Consider the following 16,788-nt stretch of genomic DNA (forward strand, 5'->3'; position numbering starts at 1 on the left):
AGGGATGCTAGAGACGAGGCTTGCTTTCTCTCCTTCTTCTCCTTCCTTGATCCGGCCACAAACAAAAGCTCCACCAAGAGATAAGTTTCGGCCAACAAGAGGAGAGGAGAGAAAAAGGGTCGGCCACCAAAACCAAAGAGGAGAGGAAAGAAAAAGAATAGAAGTTCATCCAATGAAGGCTCCTCTACCTCCTCTTTTATAATCCTTGGTTTTGGCAAATAAGGAAACTTTAATAAAAACTTCCTTAATTCCTTTGCCATGAAAAAGAAAATTTAATTAATTAAAATCAAATTCCTCTTCTTAATCAACATAGCCGGCCACACAACAAACCTCCAATCAAAGGAAATTTAATTCAATCAAGAATTAAAACCTTCCTAATTTGTTTCCGGAAATTTATAAAAATTTCTCCAATAATTTAATCCCTTCATGATTGGTTTATAAAAAGGAAATTTAATAAATTAAAATCTTTCTTTTAAACATGTGGATAAGAAGAAAATTATTTCTAAAAATTAAAATCTCTTTTAATCTACAAATAAGGAAAGATATCAAATCTTTTCTTAATCTTTTGTAGAAACTAATAAAAGAGAATTATTTTTTAAACTTTCTTTTAAATCATGAACATGGTTAAAAGGAAAGTTTTTACCAAAATTAAAATCAACCTTTTAATCTACAAATAAGGAAAGAGATTTAGCTCTTCTCTTAATCTTTTGTAGAATCTTATAAAAGGAAAGATTTAAATTTTTAAACTCTCTTTTAAAACATGTTATCCACATAAGAAAAATTTTAAAAAATAAAAATCCTTTTTATTTTAATTTGGGTCGGCCACACCAAGCTTGAACCCAAGCTAGGGTCGGCCACCTTGAAGCACCCATGAACCTAACTTTGGTCGGCCCTAGCTTGGTCTCCAAGCTAGCTTGGCCGGCCCCTTATGGGATGGGTAAGAAGGTGGATATAGGTGAGTATAGTACTCTATAATTAAGAGGCTACGATAGGGACCGAGAGGAGGAATTGGTTTTGGTCTCCCGATAAAATTAAGCATCCCGTGTTCGCCCCGAACACACAACTTAATTTTATCAATAATAATTCATTCCACTAGAGAACTATTATTGAACTACCGCACCAATCTCAAATTACATTTTGGGCTCCTTCTTATTATGAGTGTGTCAGTCTCCCTATGTTTAAGATAACAAATGTCCACTAATTAAGTAAGTTACTGACAACTCACTTAATTAATATCTAGCTCCAAGAGTAGTACCACTCAACTTCATTGTCATGTCGGACTAAGTCCACCTGCAAGGTTTAACATGACAATCCTTATGAGCTCCTCTTGGGGACATTCTCAACCTAGATTACTAGGACACAGTTTCCTTCTATAATCAACAACACACACTATAAGTGATATCATTTCCCAACTTATCGGGCTTATTGATTTATCGAACTAAATCTCACTCATTGATAAATTAAAGAAATAAATATCAAATATATGTGCTTGTTATTATATTAGGATTAAGAGCACACACTTCCATAATAACTGAGGTCTTTGTTCCTTCATAAAGTCAGTATAAAAGGAACGACCTCAAATGGTCCTACTCAATACACTCTAAGTGTACTAGTGTAATTATATAGTTAAGATAAACTAATATCTAATTACACTACGACCTTCCAATGGTTTGTTCCTTTCCATCTTGGTCGTGAGCTACTGTTTATAATTTATAAGGTACTGATAACATGATCTTCTGTGTGTGACACCACACACCATGTTATCTACAATATAAATTAATTGAACAACTACATTTATCACAAATGTAGACATTTGACCAATGTGATTCTTATTTCTAGATAAATATTTTATACCAAAAGCTAGGCTTTTAGTATACATTCTAACAGTCGCTTGTGGAGGGATTTAGGGCTTTGAGAAGCTTCGAGGAGCTTCACAGTGTGGAGGAGTTTGGAGCTTCGCCGCGTGGAGTAGAGGACGAGCTTCTGCTGGTGGAGGATGGCTTTAGGGCTTCGCTTGTGGAGGACGACTTTAGGGTTTTGCTGGGGTGGCGTCTTAGGGTTAGGTTGGTCGTTGTCGTGGGTGGAGGAGGAGGGAGAAGCGGCGACGGTGGAGGAGAAGGGAGAAGTCGAGCCGAGAATCGCGTCGCAGGTGGAGGGGAAAGGAGAAGTCGCGGGATTTAGGGTAAAAGTTGGGTTGTGCAATACGAAATGCTTTTTTTATTTCTTGTTTTTTCCACGTAGGAAGTGCTGAGTCATGTCTTGAGGTTTTCGTGCTCCATATTCCTTGAGCATATCATTTCACAAACAAAGGTCACTTGGGTTTCATAAGGAAAAGAGAAATGATATGCTCAAGGTGTTGGTTGCTACTCGGAAAACCTAATGGTTCCACTGTACAAAAAATTTGTACAAAGGTCTGAACCTTTTCCTAGCTACCATGTGTTCTTTTAAATTAAACTTGGATCGCCTACGAAACTTAACACGTTTGATCCAAAGTTTAATTTATTTGTTCTTTTAGGTTTAGACTTGGATCTCCTGCGGAACTTAACACATTCGATCCAAATCACCTAGGTTATTAATTCCATTAAATATTAATTTCCAAAATTGGCTTCCAGGACTACATGGCGAGGCACATAGCCTTCTTGGATATGGGAACAACCACCACCGCATAGACAAAGCCTTTTAAGGAAAGCTAATATTTAATTTCCTTAAATAACTTTAGGTCAACCGAAAAGAACAATCAAATCACAAGGAAAAGAAAAACAAAAGAACACAACATCGAAAACAAATTCGAAATACTATAATTGCATGCCTCTTGTATTTGGTATTTTTACAAAGAAGTAAAACTAGTATGATGCGGAAATTAAATATTAGTATACATTTTCTTTTGCAAGTAAAAACCTCTAGGTCTTCTACCGTATTCCTCTTCTAACCTCGGACGTTGTGTGGGCAACGATCTTCCGAGATGAGAAACCACCAAAGCACCTTCTTCTCCTCCTTGCAAGGTTCGGCCACAACTAGAGCACCTCCAAGGATGAAGAGAAACCACCACCAATGCTCCAAGGGATGCAAGCTTTCTCTCCTTCTTCTCCAAGCTAGAATCCGGCCACACCTTGATCTCCAAGAGAGAAGAGAGTTTCGGCCACAAGGATGGAGAGAAGAGAAAGGGAAGAGCCAACCACACCAAGGAAGAAAAGAGGGAGAAAATAATAGAGGTTATTCACCTTGAAGGCACCCAAAACCCCCTCTTTTATAATCCTTGGCTTTGGCAAATAAGGAAATTTAATTACAATAAAATTTCCTTAACTTTCCTTGACATGAATTAATTAAGAAAAATTAAATAAAATTTCCTAATTGATTATATCATGGTCGGCCACCTCATGGAGAGCAAACAAGGTAATTTTCAATCAACAATTAAAATTCCTTATTTGTCTTCAGAAATTTTTTAAAAAATAAAATTTCCCTTTAAAATCCCTTCATGGTTGATAAAAAGAAATCTCTATAATTTTAATTTTTCAACATGTGAATAATTTACAAAGAAGAAAAATAAAATATCTTTCCAATCTACAAATAAGGAAAGAGATTTAATCTCTTTCTTTAATCTTTTGTAGAACCTTATAAAAGAGATATTTTAATTTTTAATCTCTCCAATAAATTATATCTTTCACATAAGAAAAAATTAAAATTAAAATTCTTTTTTAATTTAATAGGGTTGGCCACCTAAGCTTGGGTTCAAGCTAGGGCCGGCCACCCATGGACCAAGGCTTGGCCGGCCCTAGCTTGATCCACAAGCTAGCTTGGCCAACCCCTACAACATGGGTATGAAGGTGGGTATAGGTGAGTATAATACTCTATAAATAAGAGGCTACGATAGGGACCGAGAGGAGGAATTGATTTTGGTCTCCCGATAAAATTAAGCATCCCGTGTTCGCCCCGAACACACAACTTAATTTTATCAATAATAATTCATTCCACTAGAGAACTATTATTGAACTACTGCACCAATCCCAAATTACATTTTTGGGCTCCTTCTTATTATGAGTGTGTTAGTCTCCCTGTGTTTAAGATGTCGAATGTCCACTAATTAAGTGAGTTACTGACAACTCATTTAATTAATATCTTAGTCCAAGAATAGTACCACTCAACCTTATCGTCATGTCGGACTAAGTCCACCTGCAGGGTTTAACATGACAATCCTTATGAGCTCTTCTTGGGGGCATTATCAACCTAGATCACTAGGACACAGTTTCCTTCTATAATCAACAACACACACTATAAGTGATATCATTTCCCAACTTATCGGGCTTATTGATTTATCAAACTAAATCTCACTCATTGATAAATTAAAGAAATAAATATCAAATATGTGTGCTTGTTATTATATTAGGATTAAGAGTACACACTTCCATAATAACTGAGGTCTTTATTCCTTTATAAAGTCAGTATAAAAGAAACGACCTCTGATGGTCCTACTCAAAACACATCTAAGTGTACTAGTGTAATTATATAGTTAAGATAAACTAATACCTAATTACACTACGACCTTCCAATGGTTTGTTCCTTTTCATTTTGGTCGTGAGCTACTGTTTATAATTTATAAGGTACTGATAACATTATCTTCTATATGTGACACCATATACTATATTATCTAAAATATAAATTAATTGAACAACTACAAACAAATGTAGATAATTTGACCAAATGTGATTCTTTATTCAAAATAAATGTTTACAAAAACTTAGACTTTCAGTATACACTCTAACACAAGGAATATGGAGCACGAAAACTTCAAGGAATGACTCAACACTTCCTACGTGGAAAAACACAGGAAATAAAAAAAGCATTTCGTATTGCACAGCCCAGCTTTTTCCCTAAATCTTGCGACTTCTCCTTTCCCCTCCACCTGTGACGCAATTCTCGGCTCGACTTCTCCCTTCTCCTCCACCATCGCTTGTGGAGGGATTTAGGGCTTTGAGAAGCTTCGAGGAGCTTCACAGCGTGGAGGAGCTTGGAGCTTCACCGCGTGGAATAGAGGACGAGCTTCTGCTGGTGGAGGACGACTTTAGGGCTTCGCTTGTGGAGGACGACTTTAGGGATTTGCTGGGGTGGCGTCTTAGGGTTCGGTTGGCCATCGTCGTGGGTGGAGGAGGAGGGAGAAGCGGCGACGGTGGAGGAGAAGGGAGAAGTCGAGCCGAGAATCGCATCGCAGGTGGAGGGGAAAGGAGAAGCCGCGGGATTTAGGGCAAAAGCTGGGATGTGCAATATGAAATACTTTTTTTATTTCCTATTTTTTCCACGTAGGAAGTGCTGAGTCATGTCTTGAGGTTTTCGTGCTCCATATTCATTGAGCATATCATTTCTCAAACAAAGGTCACTTGGGTTTCATAAGGAAAAGAGAAATGATATGCTCAAGGAATATGGAGCACCGAAAACCTCAAGGAATGACTCAGCACTTCCTACTTGGAAAAACACTGGAAATAAAAAAAGCATTTCGTATTGCACAGCCCAGCTTTTGCCCTAAATCTCGTGCTTCTCCTTTCCCCTCCACCTGCGACGTGATTCTCGGCTCGACTTCTCCCTTCTCCTCCACCGTCGGTTGTGGAGGGATTTAGGGCTTTGAGAAGCTTCGAGGAGCTTCACAGCGTGGAGGAGCTTGGAGCTTCGCCGCGTGGAGTAGAGGACGAGCTTCTGCTGGTGGAGGACGACTTTAGGGCTTCGCTTGTGGAGGACGACTTTAGGGCTTTGCTAGGGTGGCGTCTTAGGGTTCGGTTGGTCATCGTCGTGGGTGGAGGAGGAGGGAGAAGTGGCGACGGTGGAGGAGAAGGGAGAAGTCGAGCCGAGAATCGCATCACAGGTGGAGGGGAAAGGAGAAGCCGCGGGATTTAGGGCAAAAGCTGGGATGTGCAATATGAAATACTTTTTTTATTTCCTATTTTTTCCACGTAGGAAGTGCTGAGTCATGTCTTGAGGTTTTCGTGCTCCATATTCATTGAGCATATCATTTCTCAAACAAAGGTCACTTGGGTTTCATAAGGAAAAGAGAAATGATATGCTCAAGGAATATGGAGCACGAAAACCTCAAGGAATGACTCAGCACTTCCTACTTGGAAAAACACTGGAAATAAAAAAAGCATTTCGTATTGCACAGCCCAGCTTTTGCCCCGATTCTCGGCTCGACTTCTCCCTTCTCCTCCACCGTCGGTTGTGGAGGGATTTAGGGCTTTGAGAAGCTTCGAGGAGCTTCACAGCATGGAGGAGCTTGGAGCTTCGCCGCGTGGAGTAGAGGACGAGCTTCTGCTGGTGGAGGACGACTTTAGGGCTTCGCTTGTGGAGGACGACTTTAGGGCTTTGCTAGGGTGGCGTCTTAGGGTTCGGTTGGTCATCGTCGTGGGTGGAGGAGGAGGGAGAAGTGGCGACGGTGGAGGAGAAGGGAGAAGTTGAGCCGAGAATCACGTCGCAGGTGGAGGGGAAAGGAGAAGCCGCGGGATTTAAGGCAAAAGCTGGGTTGTGCAATATGAAATGCTTTTTTTATTTCCTGTTTTTTCCATGAGAAATGACATGCTCAAGGAATATGGAGCACGAAAACCTCAAGGAATGACTCAGCACTTCCTACGTGAAAAAAAAAAGAAATAAAAAAAGCATTTCGTATTGCACAACCCAACTTTTGCCCTAAATCTCGCGGCTTCTCCTTTCCCCTCCACCCGCGACGCGATTCTCGGCTCGACTTCTCCTCCACCGTCGCCGCTTCTCCCTCCTCCTCCACCCATGACGACGGCCAACCGAACCCTAAGATGCCACCCCAGCAAAGCCCTAAAGTCGTCCTCCACCAGCAGAAGCTCGTCCTCTACTCCACGCGGTGAAGCTCCAAGCTCCTCCACGCTGTGAAGCTCCTCGAAGCTTCTCAAAGCCCTAAATCTCCTCCACGCGGCGAAGCTCCAAGCTCGCTATGAAGCTTCTCGAAGCCCTAAATCTCCTCACACGCGGCGAAGCTCCAAGCTCCTGCACGCTGTGAAGCTCCTCGAAGCTTCTCGAAGCCCTAAATCTAATCCACACGGTGAAGCTCCAAGTTCCTCCACGCTCTGAAGCTCCTCCACGCTGTGAAGCTCCTCCGCTAGTGAAGCTCCACCACCAAACATCCACCAGAGAAGCTACTCCTGGCAGTATCTCATTCTTCCTCCTGCCCTTTCCATTCTGGTAACTCACTATATCTTCTCTTATGTTTTAGTTAAATGTCATGGTGATGATTGAATCATTCATGAACTTTCTTGTTTATTTTTGATGTAAAGATTTCTTCCTATGCAAAGAGGTTCCAATGTATAGGAAGTGGATTCACTCACTATATCTTTTCCTATATTTTAGTTAAATTTCATGATTCATTATCCTGCTTAAAGGGGTACCTTGATTGATGCTTTGTTGTTTTTCACAAATCTGACATCAATAATGCGTGTTGTTTGTTTCTTGTTATTGATTACAATGATCTTCTGGAGGATGTGAACAACTCTGTTACTATAAAGTTGAGTGATGAAATATGTTTACTGAATAGGAAGTTTAGAGTTGCTATCGTTGTAGTTGTATTACTTGGATTGTGATGATTTTAAGGTGATTGATGTAATTTGCTATAAGCAAATAACTTTAGATGTAATGAAAGATGTTTCTAGTTTTTAATGTACCTTATCAGTGTTTTATGATTTAATGTACCTTCTCAGTTATTCTTGGTTGTTCACTCACATATCCTTTCATGTCCTATGAGCTTATTCCAAGCAGCTTTCAAAATGTAATGGAGAAATTAAATTTTCAAAGTGTATGAGTTTATTTCTATGACGATCAAGCCACCTCTTTTCATTAGCAGAAGCTGTTTCAGTAACAAGGTTCATTTTATTGGCATGTAAACATGCATAAATTCTACACAAGATGTCATCTATTATTTGTTGGAACCCCAAGGTGTTTTGATGTGATCAAACAAGCTAAGTTAGGTCCTGCGTTTGTTTAACCCTTGTGTCTAAGTGTGCAGGAGCTTAGGAACACAGGAAGTCTAGCGGAAGACGCGGCTAGCGAGAAGGACGGCACGGGAGAGAGCCGACGGGCTCGGTGCGTCTGAGGGACGAGGTGTCCGCGGAAGAGTACACCGGTGGACGAGAAGAGCGTGCGCGGTGCTCGAGGGACGAGAAACCGGGAAGGAAGGCTGCTCGAGGAGAAGGCCGGAACATGGGTTCGGGTGAGCCCTATTCCGGAAGGCCGAGATCACCCAAGCTAGCGGAGCCGGAGCGAACAGACCCGGACCGAGACTGGGACTTAACGGAAAAGTGATCCCGGACAAAAAGTCAATCGTAGTTGACTTTTTGCTCCGGGGCGCCCGGAATGCTTCCAGGCGCCCGGAGCATGATTTTGACCAGAATCGCGATTTTCGCAATCTGACCGTTGGGGGATAAAGTTTATCCCCCCGGGGGCGCCCGGAACTACTTTCAGGCGCCCGGACCAGTACTATAAATAAAGTACTGATCCGTACATTAAATGCAACTACTTGTAATTCAGTGCTTTCATTTGTGTTATTTCCTTCTGTGCTCTCAACGCTGTAAGAGGCTACTCCGCCCAGAGGAGAATCAATTAGTGCGCCTTCTTTGCCTTGGATTAGCAATCCTCTGATTGCAAACCAAGTAATTCCTCTGTGTCTATTTTCTATTTTAATTAGTCTCTGCTTTCTTAATTACAAGTTCTTTTAAGTTAGTTGAATATCCGAGAAGGGTTTTTTTTTGTTTTATTTTGTAGGGCAATTCACCCCTCCCCTCTTGCCGGCCTCCAAAGGGACCAACAAGTGGTATCAGAGCAAGGCGCTTCAGGAGGACTAACCGCCGATCGAAGCAACAAAGATGGCCGGACCAAGCATTGTTCCACCAAAATTCGAGGGAAACTTCGCAGACTGGAAGCGTCGTATGGAGGTATTCCTAAAAACAGATTTTGAAATTCGGTTTATTATGAAATATGGTTTTATAGCTCCAATAGATAAAGATGGAAAAGAAAAAGAAGAGAGCGATTGGACAAAGAAGGAGCAGAATGAGTCGGTAGCTAACAGCCGTGCGGAACATCACCTGCTGAGCGTGTTACCGCCTCAAGAGGTCAACCGCATCGGAAACTACTTATCTGCTAAAGAACTTTGGGAGAAGTTCTTGGAACTCCACGAAGGCACGTCCGAAGCAAAGCTCGCTAGAAGGGACATTCTCCGCAATAAACTGATGAACATCCGTCTGGAGAAAGGTGAGAAAGTAGCTGGTTTACACGCAAAGGTAAAAGAACTAGTTACCGGTCTCAAGAACCTCGGTGAAACGGTAACAAACCGGGACACTATACGCTACGCGCTCAACGCGTTTCCAAGAACTCCGGAATGGACATCAATCGTCGACGCCTACTACATCTCAAAAGACCTGGAGGTAAGCACTTTAGAAGAGTTGTTTTCTACTCTTGAATTGCATGAAACCAGGTATGCAGGAACGACAAAGGATACAACCCAGACTATGGCGCTGAATGCAACCCAGAAGGATGAACTCGAGTCAGACTCCGAAGACGATCAAGAAGCATACATGGTAAGAAATTTTAAAAAGTTTTTTAGATCTAATAAATTTAAAATGCAGAATAAAAGGAATCAAAAAGGTGGAAGAAAGGTGCGGTGCTACCAGTGTCAGAAGGAGGGACACCTAAGAGAAGACTGCTCAGAACTCAAAAAGGCCAAAAGGAAGTCTCCCAAGAAACACAACCTAAAAGCAACTTGGGACGACACTTCTTCATCCGAATCAGAAGCTCAAGAATATGCCGGAATAGCACTAATGGCAAGCTACGATAGACAAAGTATATCAGAACCTAGCATCGATGAAGGGGGAGCGACCTCAGATGAAGGCAGCGAAGCAGGGGGAGATTTAGGCTTCAAATCCAATATGGTAAGTGAGGTATGCCTTTTACCCCCTGATCAACTCTATTCTGGGATTAAGGCAATGACTAAATCCATGTATAAATTAGAAAATGAAAATATCAAATTAAAAGATGAAATTTTTGAAACAAAAAGAATTTTAGCAAAATCATGTCTTATAGAGGATTTTGATAAATTGAAAATTGAAAATGAAAAACTAAAAGAAGAAATAGAAAGATTGAAAAAATCTAATGGTTCAAATATTCCTACTTTTAGAAATTTAAATTGGTATTATAGATTTCATCAAAGTCAAATTAGAAATATATCAAAAATCTATATACGTAGGAAATACTTGGTTAATCCTGTAGGTAGGAACCTTTACTGGATTCCAAAAACCTGTTTAACTTAAAATTAAAGTCAGACTTAGCATTTTCAGCAAGGAAATTAAACAACTAATTTCTTTATGAGGCTTTGTCTAAGGAAGTGGTTGTTGCTCCAATAACCAAGAAGGCCTAGTGCCTCGCCACGACCTGGAAGCCAACTATCGAAATGAAAAGTTTAATTGACTAACTGAAAAAGCATTAATTTAAATTACTTAATGCTTTAAAAGGGTTATTCAATTTGTGTTAGAAAATATTTAAAAACTTTCTAACTTAACTTAGAAATTTTTTTTTATCTTAGAAATTTTCATGAAAATTGACTTAGAATTTTTTTTAAAGTTAACTTAGATTTTTTTTAAAAATTGCCTTATCATTTAAAAAAAAAAATTGACTTAGAATTGTTACTTATGAATATTCACTTAGAATTTTTTTAAAATTTTGAAAAATTTTTTTTGGGAATGCTGAGATAAGTTTTAAACTTAAATTTTTTTATGACTGTTCTTATCTGCAAAATATTTTTTGAATTTACCTTAGACCTGTTTATATCCCCAATTTTTATGTGATCAAAGGGGGAGAAGTATGTTAAGTCTAGGGGGAGGTACTATAATTTTTCAATTGAAAAATATTTGGACTTATTTTAATATAAATTGTCTTTATTGCATATGGTAACCCTAACTTAACTTGGGTTGCTCACATCAAAAAGGGGGAGATTGTTGGAACCCCAAGGTGTTTTGATGTGATCAAACAAGCTAAGTTAGGTCCTGCGTTTGTTTAACCCTTGTGTCTAAGTGTGCAGGAGCTTAGGAACACAGGAAGTCGAGCGGAAGACACGGCTAGCGAGAAGGACGGCACGGGAGAAAGCCGACGGGCTCGGTGCGTCTGAGGGACGAGGTGTCCGCGGAAGAGTACACCGGTGGACGAGAAGAGCGTGTGCGGCGCTCGAGGGACGAGAAACCGGGAAGGAAGGCTGCTCGAGGAGAAGGCCGGAACATGGGTTCGGGTGAGCCCTATTTCGGAAGGCCGAGATCACCCAAACTAGCGGAGCCGGAGCGAACAGACCCGGACCGAGACTGGGACTTAACGGAAAAGTGATCCCGGATAAAAAGTCAACCGTAGTTGACTTTTTGCTCCGGGGCGCCCGGAATGCTTCCGGGCGCCCGGAGCATGATTTTGACCAGAATCGCGATTTTCGCAATCTGACCATTGGGGGATAAAGTTTATCCCCCCGGGGGTGCCCGGAACTACTTTCAGGCGCCCGGACCAGTACTATAAATAAAGTACTGATCCGTACATTAAATGCAACTACTTGTAATTCAGTGCTTTCATTTGTGTTATTTCCTTCTGTGCTCTCAACGCTGTAAGAGGCTACTCCGCCCAGAGGAGAATCAATTAGTGCGCCTTCTTTGCCTTGGATTAGCAATCCTCTGATTGCAAACCAAGTAATTCCTCTGTGTCTATTTTCTGTTTTAATTAGTCTCTACTTTCTTAATTACAAGTTCTTTTAAGTTAGTTGAATATCCGAGAAGGGATTTTTTTTGTTTTATTTTATAGGGCAATTCACCCCTCCCCTCTTGTCGGCCTCCAAAGGGACCAACATTATTAGCTACAGTATGTCATCAAACGCCTCAAATACATCTATACTTGGTTGGTGGATTGTGCAAACAACAGTTCGTCTAGTGTCAACTGTGTTCCTCACAATTCTCATGCCAATAGTTGCAGCTCTTGCATCAAGACCAGATGTCGGTTCATCCATGAAGATGATAGAAGGATTGGCAACAAGCTCGACTGCTATTGATAGTTTATTTCTTTGTTCAGTGGAAAGCCCTGTGATTCCTGGAAGACCCATTATGGCATCCTTAAGGTTGTCAAGCTCCACTAGGTCCATCACTTCATCAACAAATTTCTTCAAAGAAGGAAGACCTTTAATTCATTGCATTCTCAATACCAACGTCAGTACACACATACAATGCTTGTGAAAGTTATTTAATACATACCTTTTTTAGAAAGGAAGTAATTTACAAAATATAAATTTATCCATTTAAAAGGGAAGGAAAGGAGTGAGGAAGGATAGAGGAAGAGAGCAAAAGTAAGCAGAACATTCTTAGATTTGATGAATGGACAAAAACTAATGGCCCATTTTGTATATTTATGTCTAGCAAGTTCTACAATTATATATGTCAATTACATGTGGCAGAGCAATAGCACAATATAACTTCTACAATTTCATTACAATTGTAACAAGACAACAAATCCAGTAATCTCAGAAGGAACAAAGTTTTTGAAGTTCAATAACAAGACAACAATTCTAGCAATACACAAAATTTAGAAGTTCAATTGCATTACAATCTTCTATTACATTTCGGTAGCAGCATTTTAATTCTTGCCTTCATGAAATACTTTATCTCCATTTATAATATGGTGGTTTGGAAGTATAGTGATCATTTCCCACTTGATCCTGGATAATCATTAATCTCAAAATTCATCTTTGCACTTTTGCCTTCCTGGAACAAACAGAGAATCATAAGCATCTACCATCAAGCCAAGGATTGTGAAAAAATCTTTTCCAAAATTTGTGTCTTACTGGATAAGAGAAGATACCTTGAACAAATAAGCAAGCATTTGTAACAAATCAATAGGCTTCTCAAGAGATCTTGTTCTCTCCATTGTCTGCACATATGTTCACACACTTGACCATTTTCTTTCCAAACCAAATGTTACATAGAAAATACAAAATTTTGATACAAAGGATGAGGTTGCATGATAGTTACCGATAATATGTCAAACATTAGAAAGTTTAAAGTGAAAGAAGCAATAATGATACCTGAATAATATCATTAGGAACCAACAGTTCTTTATCCAATCTAAACAATCTCTGACTCTCTATAAGAACAGAATCGTCACGTAGATTTAACAAAAAAGCTGGAAATACAATAAATGAAGAATCTACAATCAAACTTGAAAATTTATCAATTTGTTCAATGTTTGATAACTCATCTTGCTTTCTATCAATTATAGAACCCTATAGACAAATGTACTTACATAAAGTATCAACATAACATAACACCAAAGTAACAAATTACACCCAAATATACAAACCAAACCTTTTTTCGAGACTTTGCCTTTGCCCTTTTCTCAATTTGCTCAATTTTGGATTGTTTTCTTTTCGTCGGTGGACGTCCACGAGACCTTACTTTCAGTGGACTGTGAAACTTTTTGCTCTCAATTCTTGATTCCTCATGTATTATGTTGTTATCATGATCACCATCTAATGAATCACTAATGTTGGTATCCATAAACCTTTTTTTTGTTTCTTTTAATATCCCTATTAAAACAAAGCACCTCTTATCATTTTTTGACCCAAGTTGTCCCACTTCCTGTAACAATGGTTGAAGATTATTATATCTTCGTCTTTCCTCTGCATGCTGACAAGAATCATCATAAATATTGGTGATTCCATGATATCCACGTTTAATGTCTTTGCACCATCGTTCCAAAATATAATGTTCTGGAACTGTAGTGACTTTTCTTTTTACCAGAACAGACATCAAATGTCTACAGACAATTCCATGAAACTCAAAGAGACGACACAAACACTTCATCTGACATTGTAACTCACTATATTGTACCCAAAAGGCAATCTCTTTTGGAGTTGTTCCATCTTTTTCATATACAGTTTCCATCACCTCAAAAAACAATGTTGATCCTTCTTCCTTCACAAATGAAGTATTACAAAACATCAAACCTCGTAGTTTATTTTGAAACAACTTAAATATCTTGTTAGTGTAAACACTTTGAAATTACTTTTCAATTGGATTGCCACTGATGACCGAAATTATTGAATTAAAAGATACAAAATCAGAATTATCTTCCTTTTCAATCTTGCTTTTCAAAGCATTGTCATATTGTCAACAAACTGTTTTAAAGTTATTTTTGAATGAACATAATCATCAAAAAAAACATTCATACTTTCACTTCTTTGACTTGTCAACATTCCTATCTAAAATTTATCTTTCACATACACTTGCATCCACTTATGACGAATTTCATATAAAGAATTCAACCAATCATTTTTCTCCAAGTTAAATTCTTTGATAAATTTTTTCCAGTTGCTATCACATTCTATAGATGTCAAAGAATTTCAAGTTTCTCTTTATCAACTTATAGTTGGCATGACTACTAAACTTAGCTGGAAGTTTTTTCATATATGCCAAAGACATAAACGATGATGAGAGTCCGGAAATACCTCAAGAATTGTAATTTTCATGGCTTTGCATTTATCCGTAATAATAGCTCGTGGAGCTCTTCCTCTCATGCATACCAACCATGATTTAAATAACCAAATGAAAGTTTCTGAATCTTCTTTAGATATCAAACCACAGCCAAGTATTATGGATTCACCATGATGATTTACTCAAACAAACGGAGCAAATAACATATCATAACTATTGGTAAGATATGTGGTATCAAATGTAACGACATCAGAAAAAGAATCACATGCATCCCTACACCTTGCATCAGCCCAAAATATATTTCTGATGTGAGAATCTTCATCTACATCAATTACATAAAAGGAATTTGAATTTCTACTTTGCATATGACAAAAGTAATTATTCAAGGCTTCTGCATCACCATTCCCAAGCCTTAATCTTCGTGCTTCAGCCACATAATTTCTACACTTTCTCTCATCAAATGACAAATTTTCATAACCACCAGCTTCAACAATAAATGATTGAAAACTTCTACTCAAAGTTATTCCTACTTGATCATTCAACTCTAATTTCCTCTTAGTTTGTGGATCTAACACTTTATTGCATCTGAAATGTCTTGACTTCCTTGGACTTAATGCGTGATTATATTCTAGTTGAATACTAGTAATAAAACATGATTCATCATTCTGAACTGTAATATTAATCTTTGCTTTACAATCCGTTTTGCTACAAGCTCTAGGATAAAAGGAATTTTTCACTCTAGGAACGGTCTTACCATTTTTAGAGCATCCGAATGAAAAATACTTTATCTGGTCATCATCTCCTTTTTTGGAACCCAACTTTGAAATCCCAAAACCAAGACCTTGGGCATATGATTTGTAAAAAGCACGGACTTCTTCAGATGAAAAATACATCCCAACTTGTGGAGTATCAAGTGTATTTGAGCTTGACGAATCACCCAAATTTTGCACATCACCCTCAATTAATAGTTCTTGCTCCATAATAATTTTACAACCTAAATTCAAACAAAATATTTATTGGCAATCATAAATAAATAATAGCACAAAGGAATATTTAAGAACATCATTAGGAAAAAAAATTGAAATGAGAATATAACAAGGAAGATACATAAATAAATAATTCAATATGTTTCTTTTGCTGTTATGAATACACATAACTTACAAAATAGCAAGAAATAAACAACACGCATTATTGATGTCAGATTTGTGAAGAAACAACAAAACATCAATCAAGGTACTCCTTTAAGCAGGATAATGAATAATGAAATTTAACTAAAATACAAGAAAAGATACCGTGAGTGAATCCACTTCCTATACATTGGAAACTCTTTGCATAGGAAGAAATCTTTGCATCAAAAATAAACAAGAAAGTTCATGAATTGTTCAATCATCACGATGACATTTAATTAAAACATAAGAGAAGATACAGTGAATTACCAGAATGGAAAGGGCAGGAGGAAGAACGAGATACTGCCAGGAGTAGCTTCTCTGGTGGATGTTTGGTGGTGGAGCTTCACTAGCGGAGGAGCTTCACAGTGTGGAGGAGCTTCAGAGCGTGGAGGAACTTGGAGCTTCACCGCGTGGAGGAGATTTAGGGCTTCGAGAAGCTTCGAGGAGCTTGGAGCTTCGCCACGTGTGAGGAGATTTAGGGCTTCGAGAAGCTTCACAGCGAGCTTGGAGCTTCGCCGCGTGGAGGAGATTTAGGGCTTTGAGAAGCTTCGAGGAGCTTCACAGTGTGGAGGAGCTTAGGGCTTTGAGAAGCTTCGAGGAGCTTCACAATGTGGAGGAGCTTGGAGCTTAGCCGCGTGGAGTAGAGGACGAGCTTCTGTTGGTGGAGGACGACTTTAGGGCTTTGCTGGGGTGGCGTCTTAGGGTTCGGTTGGCCGTCGTCGTGGGTGGAGGAGGAGGGAGAAGCGGCGACGGTGGAGGAGAAGTCGAGCCGAGAATCGCATCGTAGGTGGAGGGGAAAGGAGAAGCCGCGGGATTTAGGGCAAAAGCTAGGGGTTGTGCAATACGAAATATTTTTTTTATTTCCTGTTTTTTCCACATAGGAAGTGCTGAGTCATTCCTTAAGATTTTCGTGCTCCATATTCCTTGAGCATATCATTTCTCTAAGGAAAAATAGCTCTATGAGATATTCTATACAAGAATATCAAAGGGTTTGGAATGAGATTCATTCTAATTGATAAAAGGTCACCAAACTAGAACCGATCGTGAAAGATTTCTGGCTCATATTTGTCACATGCATCTTATTGTTTCAGATTATAAACAAATGGTGGACTACC

This window comes from Zingiber officinale, chromosome 1A (assembly GCF_018446385.1).
Source record: "Zingiber officinale cultivar Zhangliang chromosome 1A, Zo_v1.1, whole genome shotgun sequence".
NCBI classification, from domain to species: domain Eukaryota; kingdom Viridiplantae; phylum Streptophyta; class Magnoliopsida; order Zingiberales; family Zingiberaceae; genus Zingiber; species Zingiber officinale.